We start from the raw sequence: 18933 nt of genomic DNA, 5'->3' as shown, positions 1-18933 counted from the left end.
GGTCTCCTTTTGTCTCGATCCATGGCTAGTAGGTCTAGCCCTCTGCCTAACGAGGATGTAATATAAAGGTGGTTGGTCTATTTAGCTGGAGTAGAATGACCCAGCCTTAAAACCACATCCGCACAATTCCACACCAACCTCTCTGCAAAGACAATGCTTCAAAGACCTATGTTACAGGCTGTAGGGAGGATTTAAGGATTTACAGTTAGCCTCAAACATCCAAATTGGGAGGTCAGTGGTAGCTGCATCTCTTTCCAGTTACAGGCTCCACATATAATGCTCAAGAGCCTTACTTATGGGATCCCACAGGATGTGGCGACTATCCACAAACATTTTTGGAAGCTAACGCTGTGGTTCATCATGTCAAAGTTTTAGCATGTGAGTTAAACACATGAAATGCACACATACAGAGTAGGGTTATCAACTGTTCTGGCAATACTGCCAACAGTAGAGTTCTTGAAATTTCCACTGACCCTAGGATCTTTGCACCCTAGATCACACACTGTTCATAGCATAGGGGCAACCCCGATTCATAAAACCAGAGAGTTTTAAGATAGAAGCTGTACAATCAAACAGCATACAACCTACCAAAGAACTACCTTAATTGGGAAGACATGTAAGCAGTGTGTTTTTCTTGTTAGTAACATCTTTGCTGGGGAACATATTAAAAATGAAAGGACAGTGGATTGAGGGAGAATGCTAAATTAAAAACTTGAGTACAGTAGTTCCAGTTTTGTCTAGTACAACATCTTTCACTAGTCTGTCTTATCCAGTATTACAGAGAATAACATCTGCCCCACTTAAGGTTAAGGTCAGGGATGATGAGAGGCTGATGGGCCACAGGCAACATCAGGGGATAGGAGGGAGCTTGGTTCTGGGGTCCTCAGAAAGCTGAATGACTCAATCAGAAGGGCTGGGGTTAGCCTCCCCACAGCCAGCCCTCAGAACTGCCCAAATTGCGCCTTTTAAATTGCCAGGCCCTGTGGCAAGTGCTGCCTTTGCTCCCTCCCAATCAGTGCACCTCTCTCACTGGCAAAGTAAAAGGTTGCCGCGACTATCTTTCTTTAAATATATATATGAATGACGTACATGTGTGTGTGTTCTGAGAGACAGCCAATCACAGGCAAACCTTGGTAAAGACCCAGCCAACGGAAGAACCCTTTCCTGTGGCCATTTCAGAAACCAAGTGACAGGACGGCGCTGAACTCTTCACTGTTATGTACTTTAGGCTCCGTGGTGGTTTTATTGTGGAAAAGAAAAAGAACACCACTTTTGGGGACAGGGAGGAATTAATATACTCCTAAACAAAAAAAAAAATCCCACTTTCACAAAAGGAGTGAGGCTCATTTTAAAAAAATGAAAAATTCATTAAACGCTGTTACCATGGTAAACAGTGAATTAATTTCTATCATTTTCTACTCATTTGTGGAAGTGACACTAGTTCTTTTAGAGGGCAACATGCATTCAACTCATTCACACTACAGCATGAAGAAAGTGAGAGGGTTTGCTTGCTTCTGTGTGTGTGTGTGTGTGTGTTCGTTCAGAAGCACAGTACCATATTGCATGTGTCTAATCAGCTCTCAGAAACAGGACCCAAATATATTCTTACAAAAGCAATCTCATGACCATAAGTAACTTTTCAGGTAGCTTATTCAAGGTTAGTTACATATTTTGGGAAAGCAAGTTCAAGGGTATGTGTTCAGTACTTGGAAGACTGACCCACTCAAGGTCAATCTTCCAGGGTTCAATTTCACACGCCAAGTAGGGATGCACAAAATTGAACTATAAGAGGTTGACAGTTAACCCTGTACTCCTCAATATTGTGAGAAGCAAGGCAGGTGGGTGGACACTCCGGTGGGCCTCTCTGTCAACAGACAGCGTTTCCAGGTCACCAGGCAGCCCTATCTGCTGTGCTACCAGTTGGCTCGTCTGGCAAGAGAAAGGCTGGGCAGTCCAGTTGCTCTCTGTTGACAGAGAGGATTGACAGAGTGATCAGCTTTCATGTGTGGCCACGATGTCAGACGTTTTGGTCAGAAGATCTCTTCCGACAGTAACGTCTGACAGATCACTGTAGTGTAGACATAGCCATAGAAGGCTGTGATCACGCAGAGCATGTACACATTCTCATGTGTTTGGAGATACTTGTACGAAAACGTGCTAGGTGATGTTCCCTCTCATCTTTCCAATCGATATGTAGAATAAACTGTTACACGCACAGAGGCATGTGCAAATGCGCACCTCCAGAAGGAACACAAACCCAGCTGTGGGCACTCTGCTAATCAGCTGGGCAGCACTGGACTTTCTTCTGAACAGCCATAAAAGTGCACAGTTCACAGGAAACACTGGTGCTAGGAGCTTATTTGGTGCACTTAAGGATCAAGTTTAGGGGTAGTCTCAAAGTAACTACAGTGTTTAGCTTTCTGACTACATGACTGACCTGCCCATCGAACCATAATGCTCTGGCAAGCTAAACACAGAAGTTGTATTTAATGTTTAGGGTTTACTGCTTTGTGTTCCTCACCTGCACCTCTCTATGGAACCATACAGATAGGCTTGCAAGGACTATGTTTATTTAAGCCATGCATGTCAGTAAATGTTTGTTTCACAGGGCATACACAGATAATAAACATTTCTATTGCCTAGGTGTAAACTTCTGTTACCAAAGAAAGAAAAAAAGTTGCTTAAGAACTTAAGAGTTTGATTTAAAGGGTATTCAATTTTTATATTGACATATGACGTTGCCAATTTGTACATTAAATTATAAAGCTTTTAGCTTTTTGAATCTTTACACCTACTCTCAAGAAACAATTCTCATGACCCTCCTTTCCACACAAATGTGTGGAAATGTGTTTAGCCCTCCTTTCCACACAAATGTGAAAAAAAAGAGATAGCTTTAAAACAAAACATTGCTGTTATCCCTCAATTTATCAAACACAAATAGAATTTTGCTGAGCACATATAAAACAGAAGAGTAACATACAGAAGGGTGCCATAACCACACATATCTGTTGGGCTCCCTTATTACACTTTGTTTGGAAGCATTAAACAATTTTCAAATGTAGTGTTTCCTAGAGCACCTGCTACCCACAGGGATGCTATCATTTTGAGGTAGTTAACACAATCAGCGTTGGTACAGAACTTTGAAGATGCAGGGAACTTATCCATTTACATTAAATACTCATACTTTTAAGTGCATCTGTTAAATTGTATGCACATCTGCACAAACACATACACAGAAGAATTAAAAAACAGCAACGTGTTTAATTACATTTATTCAGATTTCTCCAGCTACACAATGAAAGATTTTACAGCTTCCTTCAAACATCAACTGTAGGTCAGCAGCTGTTATTTTGTTCAACATTTGTTTTCAATGACAAAATGAGGAAGGACTGGCTTTCACAATACAGGCTGAATCTCTCATCCAGCACCCTCAGGACCTGACTGGTGCCAAACAAGCGAATTTGCCGGATGATGGGATGGGAGGCCAATATTTTCTAACACATTACCCACGCTTTCACTGTTTACTGGGTTCTTAGGAGACATTTAGGAATAAATTACAGTTAATAACAGCACAAACCACTGAGAGCCAGGACTGGAGGTGTTATTAAACCAAACACTCAACACTTTATGGTACCAGGGAAATTTGCCCACTCCCATGATAAGCGATCATACAGCTAATTTGAAGAAAGAAAAAAAAAAAAATCTCACCAGATTACAGAATTTGCTGGCCAAGAGTTCCAGATTAGAGCGGTTCAACCTGTACTCTGATCCATTGACTCATCATGATCCTTGACAAAAGGATAATACATATAAATTATAATTCTTTGCCATAATTAGTAGTTAAATGTCTTCTATCTACAAAAACAAAATAAAATAGCGAAAGAAAGAAACAAGTAAACATTAGCTTCCATGGAAGCAGAGTAAAGCCAATTACGCACAGCACACCCTAAATTGCAATGCCCAGTTACTTAACAGGCAAGTAGGAAAAGGGGGAAGGCAGGTTTTTCCAGTCTCTATAAAGCTACCTCCTTGGGTATATCTATTTATTAACTAGATCACTCCATGACTGGTGCATCCTGGAAGAGTGTTTTTTGTAAGTTGGGGGGGGTGGGAAGGGGTGGAACGAACACAAAGAAAAACAATCCTCCCTTCAACAGCAGTTTAATAAAGAAAGACCCCAGAATACAGGTGCCAAAATTCATAAACAAATCAACAAGTGTATTTATGAAGAAAGGAAACAATTTAATACAGAAACATTTCAGAGTTAAGTTTCCAGGCAAGTTATTAAAAGTCTCAACATGACAAAGAGCTTCATTGCCAATGCAATTTTAAAAGTGTGCCTAGTAAACTTGCTCAGAAGTTTTTTTGTTCTTTTGTATTTCCTTTTTTTTTTTTTGGTCCTTTGTATTTTATAAATGTCAGTGTGTATTGGAAATGAAATTGATCTGAAGTAGTCCCATGAAAACTCATCACCGAATGAATAATTTTGTTAGTCTTTAAAGTGCTACATTTCTGCTGCTTTGTTTTGTTGGAGTACAGACTAACATAGCTACCTCTCTCTTACTTGCTCAGAAGGTATTTACTATAAGCCAGTTATTTACATTTCAGTTAAACTTTACTTGAGTTTCACAAGAGATAGGAGTATTTCACATCCTTTTAAAAAAGGATTTATATAGTTACACTCTAGAAAGCTAACACACGTGTATGAGCTGCATGTGTGTCTTCTGTTATACTTTCATTATCTATGCCCTAGAGACCCATCCTGGAATATCACGTATAATCACAAGTAGACATTTTAAAAATCACTTCTTCGCTCTGGAGAATGAGACTAAAATGGAAAGTCCCAGTGAGAGAAACCTATTGGAAAAAAAAGACTCTAGATACTTCTGAGAAATGGATAAACTTGTTGCTCGATCACAAGGCTAGGATGGAATTAAATAGCTTGCAAAGCTTTATGCTGTACTAATATGTTTTCAAAAGTGACTTAAAATTAGGTCAGTAATTTGTGGCTGATACTCTGCTCTTTGACAGCTATGAACTCATAATGATGTCAGTCTCCTGTTCAAACATGCCATGTTCAGCAGCATATAGCTTTCCCGAGAGCCTCTTTCAGCCTTTCTTTGTGCAGAACACTGCTGCCAGATTCTTAGCTCACACCAAGTTGATTCAGGCATGCCACCCCAGTTTCGAGGGAGTTGCACTGGCTTCTTGTCAAATACCGCACAGAGATTTTGCTTGTTTTGTTTCTTTGGTAAGTGCTTTGACCTTAGAGTTTAAAACCTGTGACTTTATCCACATTAAAGACTTTTTATAAGCCTCATCTTGATTAGAGAGCAGCCAAACCTTAGCTACAGTACCTAGGGAGCAGGTGCTTCGAGTCGTTTTTAAACCTTTGTGGCCTGATCTCACGAAGTCCTGAATGAGTTGTTAAAGCCCACAGTATTTTACGGGATTAGTCCCTTATTTTGCAGGCATGTTGCATACAGGCCTAAAAAGGACACATTTGGTTGACTACACAGTCTTTTAAAACCAGAAAACAAAAACTTTAGCTTTTGAAACTTTATCATTTCAGCCACAGATCTTGCCAACATTCTTGGAATCCCCTAAATACTTTTTGGCACAAAGTATGGTTCATGAGGCTGTAAGTATACTATGAGGTTAAGCTTTGGATGTTGGTGGTCTGATCTAAAGCCCATTTAAGTCCAAATGGCTTCAAGTGGGCTTAGGATCAGGACCTAAGGCAGCAAAACAATGGGGGTATGTGGGCAGTTACACATCACAGAGGAAATCTATTTTACGTCTGGGCGGGTCTTAAGAAAAACTGATGTATTGTTTCTAATGCCACAAGAAGCAAGCACTTCCAACACTGAAGCACAGAAGAAAGTGTAAAAGGACATGCTGTCATCAGTCCATACCAGAGACAATTCTGAAGCAGAATGCTATGGCATAGATTCCTTTGCATACCAATGCAGGGGGGGGAAAAAAAAATCCCTTCCCACTTCACTAAGAGAAAGCCAGACTAGATCATGGGTGTTTCCAGCACGGATGTCAATTGCAGCCATAGATGAAATTTAAAGTGCCCTTGCATTTCGCAGAATGGTCAAAGAAAATGTGCGTTCCTGAGAAGTTGCATTATAACTAGGACTTCTCCAAGGAGTCCCCTGGCCGGGGGGGGGGGGGGGGGGGGGGCGGGGGGAACCCATACAATAGTGGGCTGAAACTATTTCTTTCCTCTGAAAAACTGAAATGGAAACGACTCATACAAATTAGAAGGAAATCAGGCCCATATACTCTGGCTCTTCCCAACAAATAACATTTCATATTTTCCCTTATTCAAGGCTTCATTAAACTGTATCAACAAACTAGCTGGCAAGACAGATATTCCAAGAGCAAAATAAAGGTGCGTTTTTTGTTTGTTACAGGAGAGAAAAGTCCCCTGAAGGTGCCTGGAAAAAATCTAAGGAATAAAATAACCAGCTAGACAGCTCTCCATCTATGCAGGTATCTTCCTGAGTTTCTCAGCTGGGAATCTGGCAGAGGATGGAAAAAGTCCCAGATGTCGTCTACAGTACGAGAAGTTTGAATTTAAAGGCAGTTACCTCGATATTACCACATGACTGTCTTCACTGTAAATACCATTAGTTCTATTTAGGGAGCACTAATATCATAGTGTCATCGGTACCTGCTGGGTGGAGCGTCAAATTCAAATCCAAAAGTTTGATTAAAGGCCAGTGTGGAAGTGCCATGTCTTAAAATTGACTTTATTAGCCTCCAGAGGTGCCCCATATGTAACCTACAATGCCCCTCACTGCTGCGCTCTGGCCACTGCTCTCCAGAGCTGTGTCTACATGTGCACGCTACTTCGAAGTAGCGGCACTAACTTCAAAATAGCGCCCGTCGCGGCTACACGCGTCGGGCGCTATTTCAAAGTTAACTTCGACGTTAGGCGGCGAGACGTCGAAGTCGCTAACCTCATGAGGGGATCGGAATAGCGCCCTACTTTGACGTTCAACGTCGAAGTAGGGACCGTGTAGACGATCCGCGTCCCGCAACGTCGAAATTGCCGGGTCCTCCATGGCGACCATCAGCTGGGGGGTTGAGAGATGCTCTCTCTCCAGCCCCTGCGGGGCTCTATGGTCACCGTGGGCAGCAGCCCTTAGCCCAGGGCTTCTGACTGCTGCTGCGGCAGCTGGGGATCCATGCTGCAGGCACAGGGTCTGCAACCAGTTGTCGGCTCTGTGGATCTTGTGGTGTTTAGTGCAACTGTGTCTGGGAGGGGCCCTTTAAGGGAGCGGCTTGCTGTTGAGTCCGCCCTGTGACCCTGTCTGCAGCTGTGCCTGGCACCCTTATTTCGATGTGTGCTACTTTGGCGTGTAGACGTACCCTCGCAGCGCCTATTTCGATGTGGTGCCGCGCAACATCGAAGTTGAACATCAATGTTGCCAGCCCTGGAGGACATGTAGACGTTATTCATCGAAATAGCCTATTTCGATGTTGCTACCTATTTCGATGTTGGCTTCACGTGTAGACGTAGCCCAGGTGCACAGGAATTAGGTAGCAGGAAGACCAGAAATTTAAAATTGGGAGCAGCAAGTCCGTGGCTGTGGGCTCATGTTCATATGAGAGCCTGAGAAATGTCTGTCTTTGCTATTAGCACATCTACCCATTAAAAATGGCCACTGCACAGAGTTCATGGTTGTCTCGCCACTTGATTTTTTTTCCCATGTGCTATCTGGCACCAGCCACTGCCCCACCACACCACATGGCAACAAGGCTCTTGTGAGGGTCATGCTTGCATAAGACACTGCAAGACTTCTCAGTGGTTTGTATGTGTGTGCAAACTACCCTCCCCCTCCACAGGGGCCACACAGTCAGCATCTTTTCCTGTGCTCAGCCACATCACATGGCTAGTCCTCAATCCAGTAAAAGGATGTGCCTGCCATTCAGTGCTGACCATGCTGCCAGGCAACACCATATCCTAGTTTGCGTGCAGTCAGGGCTTCAAGGGCAGGAAAGAATTTCAGGGGCTTGCAGCCTCCGTGGAGAAATCTTCCCTGGCGGATAAGATTTTCAGGGCCTTTCCGCCACACAGCAGGGGGGAGAAGTCTCCCCCAATGGTTAAGATTTTCAGAGGCTAACTGTCGCCAGGGGGAGGTCTTCTCCAGAGGCTAAGATTTTTGGGCCTTGCTGCTGTTTGCAATTTTTGTGTAGTGAAGAGGGAAGACAAATCTTTTTTTTTCCAGCCTTTTCTATCATCTTTCTTCTAACTTTGCACCTCTTCATGCAGGGACGTGCAGGTAGAGGGCCACTTGAGAATACAGACTGTGCACAGAAACTCATAACAAACAGGGAAGCCAAACACCCTCCCCTTAGCAACTCTTTTTCCCAAAACTTTACTATCAACTCTTTCTTCATGTTTTTCCTTGTCCCTGTGCTATTTTCAGGGACCGGATGCAACCAAGAGAGAGGGGACAGCCAGTGGATGGCCAGTTGAGAAGATACACTTGCTGATTTTTATAAAATCCTTGATAATTCAGTTACATAAGATAGATTTCTGTTAACTTCGACATATTCGTTGATCCTCTACTTTTCTTTCCTTCCCACTGGAAAAATGGATGTTTGCTTACGAGGGGTGGAGGATGAGGGCAATGCAATGTGGGAAGATGTGAACATACCCAGAATCCTATGGGGATGAGGGAACTGTGGGATAGGTTCCCACAATGCACTGCAGCAACAGTCAATGTTTGCTGATTGAGTGTGGCAGCAAAAAGTTGACTTTGTGAGGAGCACGTGTGGCGGTGAGGATAGCCAAATTCAAATGTATACAATCCAGCATTACAAAAACATGATATTAATAAATTCAAGTTTATTTCAGTGTAGACATAGCAATCCCAAGCAATGACCATCAGCTGGCTGTATGGAAAGTTACACTGGAAGAGCAAGCTCTACCTATAAATGCCAGATGCCTTTTAGATGGGGGCGGGGGGGGGGGAAGAACAGGTTCTCTCCTCAGCTCAGATCTCCCCAGATGTAGAGGATGGAAGCCTTAGGCTGTGTCTAGTATAGGTTGGAATAGTTGGAATAGCTAAAATTGCATATCTGTGGTTGACTGCTATGGCTGTCTACATGGAAAAAGGTCAATGGGAGCGTTTCTCCTGTCAATGTGCCTTAATGCTCATAAGGAGTTCCAGGGTCAACTTTGACACCAGGAAGCACCTTTCACATATGCAAAACAAAACCATCAACCCACAGTGAGGCTGATCTTCTGCAGCAGTGTGGCTGTAGGCTTAGGTTGTGTCTACACTAAACAATTCCACAATAGCTAATTGTCTGGTCTCTCTGGAAAGAGATGCAGATGGGTCAGGTTTTCCCTCCAGGCTTCTTCTCTTCTTTGTCCACTGTACTTCAAGTGAGGAGTAACATGCCAGGCCACATATTGCTGGAAGCCAAGTATTAAGTGGCCCAAGCACCACAAGTTGAACATCTGGCAGAGATCTAGCCAAACAAAAGCCCACTTTCACCAGAAATGTAAGATTTTGGTTTATTTTTAGTTCAGAGGAAAAACACTTTTCAATCCAGAGGGAAGTCTAGCTAACCAGCTGTGGCTACAGAACAAAAACCAGAATGCTCTTCAGCAAGGTAGGGATACGCGTGACCCAGCAACTGCTATGTCTGAGTCTGCCCCACAAAGCTGCAATCAGGCAGAAGACACACAGCAGCTATACTGTGATTCATTTTTATTAACTTTGTGCTTATTTATTTGTACTGTCATCCCCCACTTTCCCAGATCTTGGCTGCCCTATTGAAAAGGAACTTTAATACCATATTTGTTATTACAGGCAGAATGAAATTGCTGTCTAGTCTTAGGAGGTTGCCTGACCTTCCTATAAAACTCTGACTCTAGTTGCTTGTAACTTGGCCAAAGGTAAACCATTTGGGCAGAAATCTCCCATGCCAGGTGTCTGTCTCAGGCGGAGCATTTTTGGAAAGTTTCAGCTAAAATGGTTCAGTTGTTTGTGAGAACAAGATAAGGGAAAAATATGCTTTGCCCGTGCTTAAAAAAAAATAAAGTCTTTCAGTCATTTTACCAAGAAACCCTAGAGCCTCCATGCTTTGGAGCAGGGACTTGACTTTTGGCAGGGAGGGCACGCTGGTGGTTGCATAGCGGTTCCTTTTGCCATCCACATGGAAACTCAGCCAAGTTCCAATTCTCCAAAAAAATAAACAGCAGTTAGTGATGCTCCTTAGGGACTCGGAGTTTTGCAGCTAAACTCTCATAAGAGTCCACCTGGAGAAAGCATGCGTCAGCTCGAAAGCGAGGACTTACCTCGCAATTGCTACTCCTGGGAATTACGTGCGATATACATTTCAAAATACTACAGTTGCAAAGTCAAACATTCCGAAGTTAGGACAGGCCCCAATTTAAGATTATCCCTACAACCTTATCTCAACCCATTTGTGCATATTACTCGGTCACATACTATACTTCCTAAGCATCCGTTCGCTGAATTGGACAGGGTAACCAAGGTTCCATCTGCTCTGCACTTATAAGGAAACCACAATATCAGCTGAGCCATACAAAACAAAAGATGCTAGATTTCCAAAGCCCTAGTAATTTCTACAACATTTGCTTTATTTGGCAGTCCATTGTTGTAATCAGCTGTTTTAGTTGTTCTTTTAGCACTTGAGGTGATCTGTTCTAGAGAACAGCGTTTAACCAGTTAAAAATCCAAACAAACAGCCAAACCTGCTCAAATTGATAGGAATATTGGACAAAGAAATGAGACAATAGAATACCATGCTAAAAAGTTCATTATGGTAATATTGGATTGCAAACACATGATACGCACCTCTGTGACAGAGTGGACTTCAAAACCATTAGAATTAAAAAAGGCAGCAAGAAATTCAGAGCCAAGGTTGAATTCAGCAGAAGCCAAGCCTCTGCAGGCCAGAGACTTTAGCTGAACTGTCTCCATTTTGCCTTGCTAGATGCCATCTTATCACTGTCTTACAAAACAGCCTCTCCCCCCACCCAACACCAAATATATGCACCACAAAAATATAATAGCACAAGCAGCCCAAACAATATGTAACAGAAACAAGTTCTTACAAGCTACTTTTTGCAGACTAGCGGTAACTCTTCTCTTTTGGGTTTGGTGCCCTATGTGACATTGCTATTAGATGACAGTCTCAAAAGCTGTCTCTGCAATAACAATATTATCACAAGACTGGATTTGGCTATGAACATGTTCACTTCTTGCAATACCAGACTGGAGAAGGGAATGATGGGAAGACTGGCATTAACGTTAAGAACTGTGGATAAATTAAAAAAAACAAACAAACAAACAAACAAAACCAAAAACCCACCTTGAACATAATCTTTCAGAAGTTCATGCATGAAAATTGTTGGGAATTTTCCCAACATTAGCAAAAGCTTCCCTTTGTTAACTAACACAGTGGTGAAAATAGTCACCATTTCATTGAAAAAAAGGCAGTTTTGGATTTTTAATCACCCAGTTGTACAGTGATTAAATAGGGGGGTGATGGAAGGAAAAAAATTGAGATCATTGGCCAACTAGAAGAATTATTAGCTAATGACATCAGCAGTATCTGAAAGCAGTTAGGTATTTTAAAAAAGTCATTCAATCTGCTGTCAAGCCTGTTTCTGAACTTTAGCATTGAGCTCAGACTTTACACCCCACTTCCTCTGGTTCTTTCCTTTCACTGTACAAACATACAGTCAGCTCTCCTGTCTTCAAAATCTCACCTACCTCTCCAGTGACTGTGCTATTTCCCTGGCATCTTTAAGATCACTGAACATGTTTCTCGAACCTCCAGTTTCATCCAAGATCCGATCCTATCTGGTTTCCCTCCTATACATTTCCACTGAAAATGCTCTCACCAAAGTTCTGAACTCTCTCTTCTATGACAAAGATCTGAACTAGTGCACCATCCTCACTGATTTTGTCAGCCACCTTGATGTAGATGACTAGGCTCCTGTTGAAATCTAGTCGTCCCCTAGCTCTGTGACCATCCCCTCATAGTTCTGCTCCCCTCTCTCTCAACTGCTCCTTCTATGTCTGCTTTGTAGGATCCTATTCAACCCCTATTCAAATTTCAGGGAGGCTACAGGTGGCAAGTTCCACCAGGCTTTGTCTTTTATTCCTTCTCCCTTTATACCTTGTCACTGAGTAATCTCACCTGCAGACACAAATTCAACTTCCCTCTCTGTAGAGAAGACTCTCAGCTCTACATCTCTATTCCACACCAGTCTCCTTCTCTCCAAACGCAAACCTCAGCATGGTTCTGACACATAGGCATTTCCTTGTGGATCTCTAGTCAACATGGCTAAAACCAGAGCTCTTAATCCCACACCATCCCACGGTCCTCTTCCCACGTTTTCTCATAATTTGGCAACCAGCTCAACACTCTGTAGATCCACACAATGTCTCAATTTTGCCAGTTTTCTCCATCACATATCTGCAACATAACCTTTCCTCTCCATCAGCAAAGCTACAATCCTCCTGACCAGGTTCTCATCATCTCACATCTTTAATTACTACAACAATACCCTTGGCAAAAATAATCCACACCCATTCAGAATGCAGCTGCAAAAGATAGTTTTCCCTCGTGTCATTTGGACCATATTACAACCAATTTGCCGTTTGTTCACTGGCATCCCCTTCCTTATTACATCAAGTGTAAGCCGATTGCCTCCACTTTCAAGGCTCTTCATAGCCTACCCCACCCTACTCAATGTCTATCAATATTAACATGCTAATTCTTGCCTCCGAACTGGCTCCATCACGTGCCTTCATACTTTTTCAAATTAGCATATTCGTTCGGTCTTTCACACCAGAAGTGCGACTCATAACCATCCTCAAAGCTACCTTCTCATCCTTCAAAATCTCTACTTAAAACCCACCTTTGCCACAAGGCCCATAAAAACCCATACAAAAGCTGGGTTCCTGATATGAAGGACTACAACTTATCATTGTGATCAATACAGTCTCACTGATCCTTGTATTCCCCTATTGGTATCCCGCTGTGTCATACTTGAGATCAGAAGCTCTTTGAAGCAAAAGCCATCTTAGTTTCATGTTTGTTCATCAAGCAGCTCAGTGTTCCAGGGATAGGGCACGTAGGTGCTAAATTAATACAGCCAGCCCATGGCAAAGGAACACATAGAAAAACACAAATTTAAAAAAAATCACCAACTTGTGACATTAGCCTGAGGCAAAAACCATCTGTAGCACCCTGCTCCCCACCCCGTTATTTAACGCTTTGGAGTTCTACCAAATATTGATCATGTATTTTGATGAAGTCCATTCTGAAAGGATTGGCTTCACGGCACTATATATTTTCATCATAACCGTGGAACAGATATCAATGGTTCAGTCACAAAGGAAGGGCATAACAAGCAAGGCTCCACCAGGATCAGTTTGGAACTGGTTCTGTTCATTGTCTATATTATTGATGAAGATATTGGTATAGAGAGAGTATGCTAATAAAGTCTGTGATTGACACCAAGTTGTAAGGGGTTCCAAGTGCACTGAAGGATAGGATTAGAATTCAAAATGATCTGCAAAAACTGGAGAAATGGTGTGAGGTCAACAGGATGAAACTCAACAAGGACAATTGCAAAGTACTTCACTTAGGAAGTAACAAATCAGTTTCACACATACAAAATGGGAAATGACTGTCTAGGAAGGAGTACTGCTGAAGGGGAACAAAGGGCCACAGTAGTCCACAAACTACATCAGTCAGTGTGACACTGTTGCAGAGCGAGGGAAGGGAATCATCATTGTAGGATGTATTAATAGGAATGTTGCAAGCAAAACACAAGTAGTATTCTCCCACGTCATTCTTCGCTGATTAGGCCTCAGCTAGACTACTTTGTTCAGTTCTGGGTAGCATATTTCAGGAAAGATGTAGACAAATTGGAAAGTGCCCAGAGAAGTGCAACAAAAATGATTTAAGGTCTAGAAAACATGAAATATGAAGGAGGAGTGAAAGAACTGGGTTTGTTTGGTATGGAAAAGACGACAGAAGAGACATGGTAACAGTTTTCAAAGTACCTAAAAGATACAAGGAAGAAGGAGGAAAAAAAAATATTCACTTTAAATCTCTTATGACAGAACAAACAGCAATGGGCCTAAATTGCAGCAACGGATGCTTAGATTGGACATTAGGAAGTTCTTCCTAAATGTCATGGTGGCAAAACACTGGAGCAAACTGCCTTAGCATGTTGTGAAGTCTCCATCACTGGAGATTTTCAAGAGCAGGTTAGACAAACACCTGTCAGGAATGCTCTAGATGATGGTGCTTGGTTCTGCCCTGACTGCAAGGAATTGGACTTGATGGCCTCTCAAGGTTCCTTCCAGTTCTAGTGTTTATGATTTACAGCCCAGCAGGACTACCCTCTTAGCTACGCTGTCTTTAACCTGTACATGGAGCTGCTCCTCTGAGCCATCTCTGGAGCCCTGGCCAGATTTGACCAGCACAGCAAATAATCAACATCTCAGTTATGCAGACCACTTGTTCTGGTTGCCAACAGCTCAGAGAGCCTACAGCAGATGCTCAATGGCACCAGCTGAGCCACAGACTGGATGGGCCTCTGCTTTAATGCAAAGAAGTGTGCCTCCCTCCACACTGATGGCAGCATCAAGAATCTGGTTAGGTCCACATGGTTCCAGATCCAGTGAGCGCCCCCAGTCTCTCTCAAAGAGGGGCAATTTTAAACAGCACCTGGGCACACCCACAGGAGGCCTCATACAACTGGCTCTGGAGCACATGCATGTCCCACAGGATCTCTGCTTCAATGACTCCCTGCTTGCCCGCTGCCAAGTTCCTCAAGGAGGAAGGAGATGTGGGGGGGTGGGGGGTGGAGATAAGGATTGGCTGCAGTCAAGGTGTCCCTGAATAAGGCAGACACCACCATCCAGCAGCTGGTGAGGAAATGGCTCTACCTCTCCTAGAGCGCCAGCATGAACATTATCTATATGTCCCAGGGGCAGGGCAGCACCAGCGTTCCTCAGATGGGCAACCTGTGCAATGGGGCAGTTATTGCCCCACACCTTCTGCCTCCTGACATGCCTGGACCCTAAGGTGAGAAGCATCGGCAACAGCAGCATACAGGACTTGGTCAGGGAGCATGATGTCGGGACCCACCGTGGGCAGCATGTTGCCATGCATCACAATGCTCCCTGGAGACTGAGTTTTGGTGTGCGGGGTGTGGGTGGGGGGCGGTAACCTGTCCTCACTGTGGTTCTGCGCCCACAACACCTCACAAGGACTTAGAGGGAAGAACACCTAAATCGCTAGATGTGGTCCTATGAGCACTAGGAGCCAGGAGACCTAGTGCCACCCATTAAGACCTGGAGACTCACCATCACCACCCCACCTGCCCCCATGCTGGAGTGGGCTCTGAAAGCTGCCATCCACTGCAACTGCACAGAGCCTCAAGCAGAAGTTGGACCAGGACAAGCGGTCTGCGATGATCGGCAAGTGGGAAACCTGCAATCACTTGCTCCCTGGGGGAAGCTTCACCGACTAGCTCAGCTACATCTAGCCGAGTGGCCATACTTCCAAGAAATGTCCAGCCCCGCATATTTATTCAAACTAGTTTTCAAAGCACAAGAACCTTTAAAAGACAAATTTCAGTCCCACTGATTTGAGAAGCAATATGTGAAAAAGTACTTTTAAAAAAAAGTGTGTGCGCGCACGCATGTGCGAATAAAGTATGGCTAGAAGGTTTGATCCCCTTCAAAAGAAAAGGAAACAAGATGGGAGCATATTTTAAACATTACTAATAATATTGGAATGACAAGTTCGTTCTTTTCTAGTTTTCCTGGAAAACTTCTTAAAGTGGAGGCATTCCTCAGCAGAGGTTTTCTGTGAGTCCCCATGCCTCAGAAAAAGCATACGTGTTGAAAGATTTTTGTTAAATGCAATACCTCTTCCCCCACTTGTGTTAGTTGTGTTTGGGAATTGAAAGAGGCCTGGCCAACACACACTTTTTTTAAAATCAGTCTAATTTGTCTCTACTGGGGGAGAAGGTTTGATTTTCTAATAATACGCAGTTAAACTAGTATACACGTGCCTAAAATGATCTAGCTTATTCCCCCCTGCCCAGGAATAAGCTACAACAGTATAATCACAGTTATAACAGTAGACCTATGTCCATATTAAGGGGATGGGGTTTCTACTGTATTGATTAGATATAATCAAACTGGTATTTAGACCAGGCCTAAGTAGTAACAAACAGCACACACTAAACAAAACAAAGGTCCCTCCCCAGTTCAAAGGTGGAGGTAAGGAGCTTTTTACATGCTATGTATTGTGGTGATTACCTCAAATAATTAGCCCACATCTCCTGGCAACACTCACATCGCTAGACATGGTTCTTTTTAACCTGACAGATCCCCTTGTCCAAGGGTCTGTGGGATACCAAGAACATACGTAGAGACCCTTTTCCAACTTTGGTCACAGGCAGCACTACTTCCACTCTGTGTCTGAAGTACTTATCTGGCCCTTTTTAACCATATGATCAGAGGATCTCAGTCTAACCCATTTATCCTCAACTTCCATGTGAGGTAGAGAAGTGCCGTTATCCCCATTTGACACATGGGGAGCTAAGATACAGAGAAACTAAGCAATCTGCCCAAGGTCACCTGTCTGCTGCACAGCAGGCAATCAAACCCAGATCTCTGAAGCCACAGGCTCTGCCTCTTGTGACCTTCAGCACAGATCCATTACAGTCACGATACCAGAGAGATTGCCATCTGGCTATACAGATCCCATGGAATCCCCTGGTGAAGAAAAGCTTCTATAGTCTTGGGCTATATTATCTCTCCTTAGGACTTGTGAGTCGATGGTCAGGGAGACCTAGACAGCCAGGAGTGACAACAGAGGGCAATGTGGTGACTGAGTGATGGCATCACAAAACAAGAATTCCCATTCCACCTGAAGGAGAGGAGTAGACAGGCCATCCATCCTGACTAAGATGGACAGTCCTGTTTTCCTACCATTTGTCTCTCATCTGGTACGGAGGCACAACTGAAGGACATTATGTTGTATGGCCCTCGTGTACTGAGGACACCCTTCTGAAGAATGTCCTGCCTCCTGCTAACAGGACCTCACACACACAGCCCATTAGAGGTCCTGCACTGGCAACACACTCTTCAGAATAGCACCTTTTGTATGGTGGGAGCCTCACATGTAGCACTCAAATCAATGGGCGTTTTCCACTTTGACAGTGGGAAGAAACTATCATAAAGAAAGTCAAAAAACTGAGAAGACAATCCTTTTTAAAAAAAGAAAAGCCCCACAGTCAAAATAAAATATATATCTCTATATACTAAACGAGGTACATTTACTAGGTTTCTTTAACCCCGGTCAGCTTCCTTTTTTAAAAATCAGAAAATCCCCTAAGGAAAGATAGTTGCTGCACAACAATTGAAATGCTTTAATAATATATACCTAGAAACATTCATCTCCAAAGAACATTACAATAGTCACCAGAGTGCCTGTATTTGTCTCATTTTTCATGAATGCAGCATCTAAAGATGAAGGCTAAGCAATTCCTCTAGGGCACTAAGATCACATCAAAATCAACAGCAAAGTCTAATCTACAGTGAAGAGAGGTGTCCATAGATGGGATTTTTTTTTATTAAATGAAACACAGAACATTAGCTTACAAAGGTTTTAAAAACCATTAAATACTTAGTTAAGATGAGATTTCAAAACTAGTCTTCCCCTAGAATTGGCCACAAAACAAATGATTTTACAGTAAACTCTTTCATATCTGATATTCTATCATCCGGAATGCTCAAATAACTATCATTTTAAACCATAAATGAATTTTAGTTACTTTTTCCACAAGTACAATATCGTGAAAGTAAATATAAATAAATACAGTGTAAGTTTACGGTGTACAACACTACTATCATCAGATGAGGTACTCTGCACACATTTGTGTTTTTTAGTATTTAATCTTGCTTTTCTTTAATGTTATGCATTGCTAGGTATACGTCCCTATTACCCAGAATATTTGAATATCTGGCAACCTCACAGTCCTGGGGCTGCTGGATAGGAAAGAGTTGACTGCAAAAGGTAGTGCTAAAATCTAGTCTACACTAGGTGCCAAAAGGCTTAAAATTTTGTTAACCAACGTATGTAACTTTTCCTATGGTTTATCTACACAGTAGTTGCAGGGGATTAAATTTAAATTAGTGGGAAAATGACTTAGTGCATATGTTGCAAAACCCTGCCTGGACACACACAGTCTGGTTTACCTTGCTCTGTGATTACACCTCTCATTAAACCAGCACAGCTTTTATGTTTAGATTTGGCTCTGGTGAAGATGATGTGTAAAATCTAAGAGGTTTTGGTTCATACAACTGTACTCATCCTGCAGTGGTGAGGTTTTACAGAAAAAATAAACAATTGTGATGGGGGGGGAGGGGGGAAGAGGAACAGCAGTAGGGTGAGGCAGACCCTACACAGAGGACATACTCCCCAGCTTTAGAGGCGGGCTGGATGATTTAAGCCAACTATAAAAATAATTAAAGAGAAGAAAAAAAACCTATTCCAGCCATGGTGATGCAGTCACTATATTGAAAGGACTCGGAAGACGTCCCACCTCACACACTGAGCAAAGAGTTCAGTGCTGATTGTCCTTGTCCATTCCCCTTCCCTAAAGGGGGAAAGGCAAATAAAAGAATCCCTGCAACCCACTCACCCCCAGGAAACACCACACAAACCTAAGGTTTTATTTTATATTTGCTTATATGGGGCAAGATCGTCTGCTACTGTAAACTAGCATGTCTCCACTAAGTATCGAGTGACTACACCAATTTACGCCAGTTGAAGCATGGCTGCCTCTAGCTATTAAGACACCCCAGCAAAGAGCTGCAGAAAGAATGACATCAT

At 42.9% G+C, this 18933-nt stretch overlaps 1 protein-coding gene across 4 annotated transcripts in view; it reads right to left on the bottom strand.

Annotated features, from left to right (window-relative positions):
- DUSP16 (dual specificity phosphatase 16) overlaps positions 1–18933 on the bottom strand; it is a 95557-nt gene that overhangs the window by 57382 nt on the left and 19242 nt on the right. The window contains exon 2 of one of the 4 annotated variants that reach the window (XM_075003227.1): positions 3709–3788. The exons of the other annotated variants lie outside the window; for them this stretch is intronic. The gene's annotated coding sequence lies outside the window, so the exon portion shown is untranslated. The remainder of the gene's footprint in view (positions 1–3708; positions 3789–18933) is intronic. 4 annotated transcript variants of the gene reach the window in all.

Source organism: Carettochelys insculpta, chromosome 1, assembly GCF_033958435.1.
Source record: "Carettochelys insculpta isolate YL-2023 chromosome 1, ASM3395843v1, whole genome shotgun sequence".
Lineage (NCBI taxonomy): Eukaryota > Metazoa > Chordata > Testudines > Carettochelyidae > Carettochelys > Carettochelys insculpta.
Note: the sequence above shows the minus strand (reverse complement) of the source record. Positions and strands in the feature narration are given on the sequence as shown.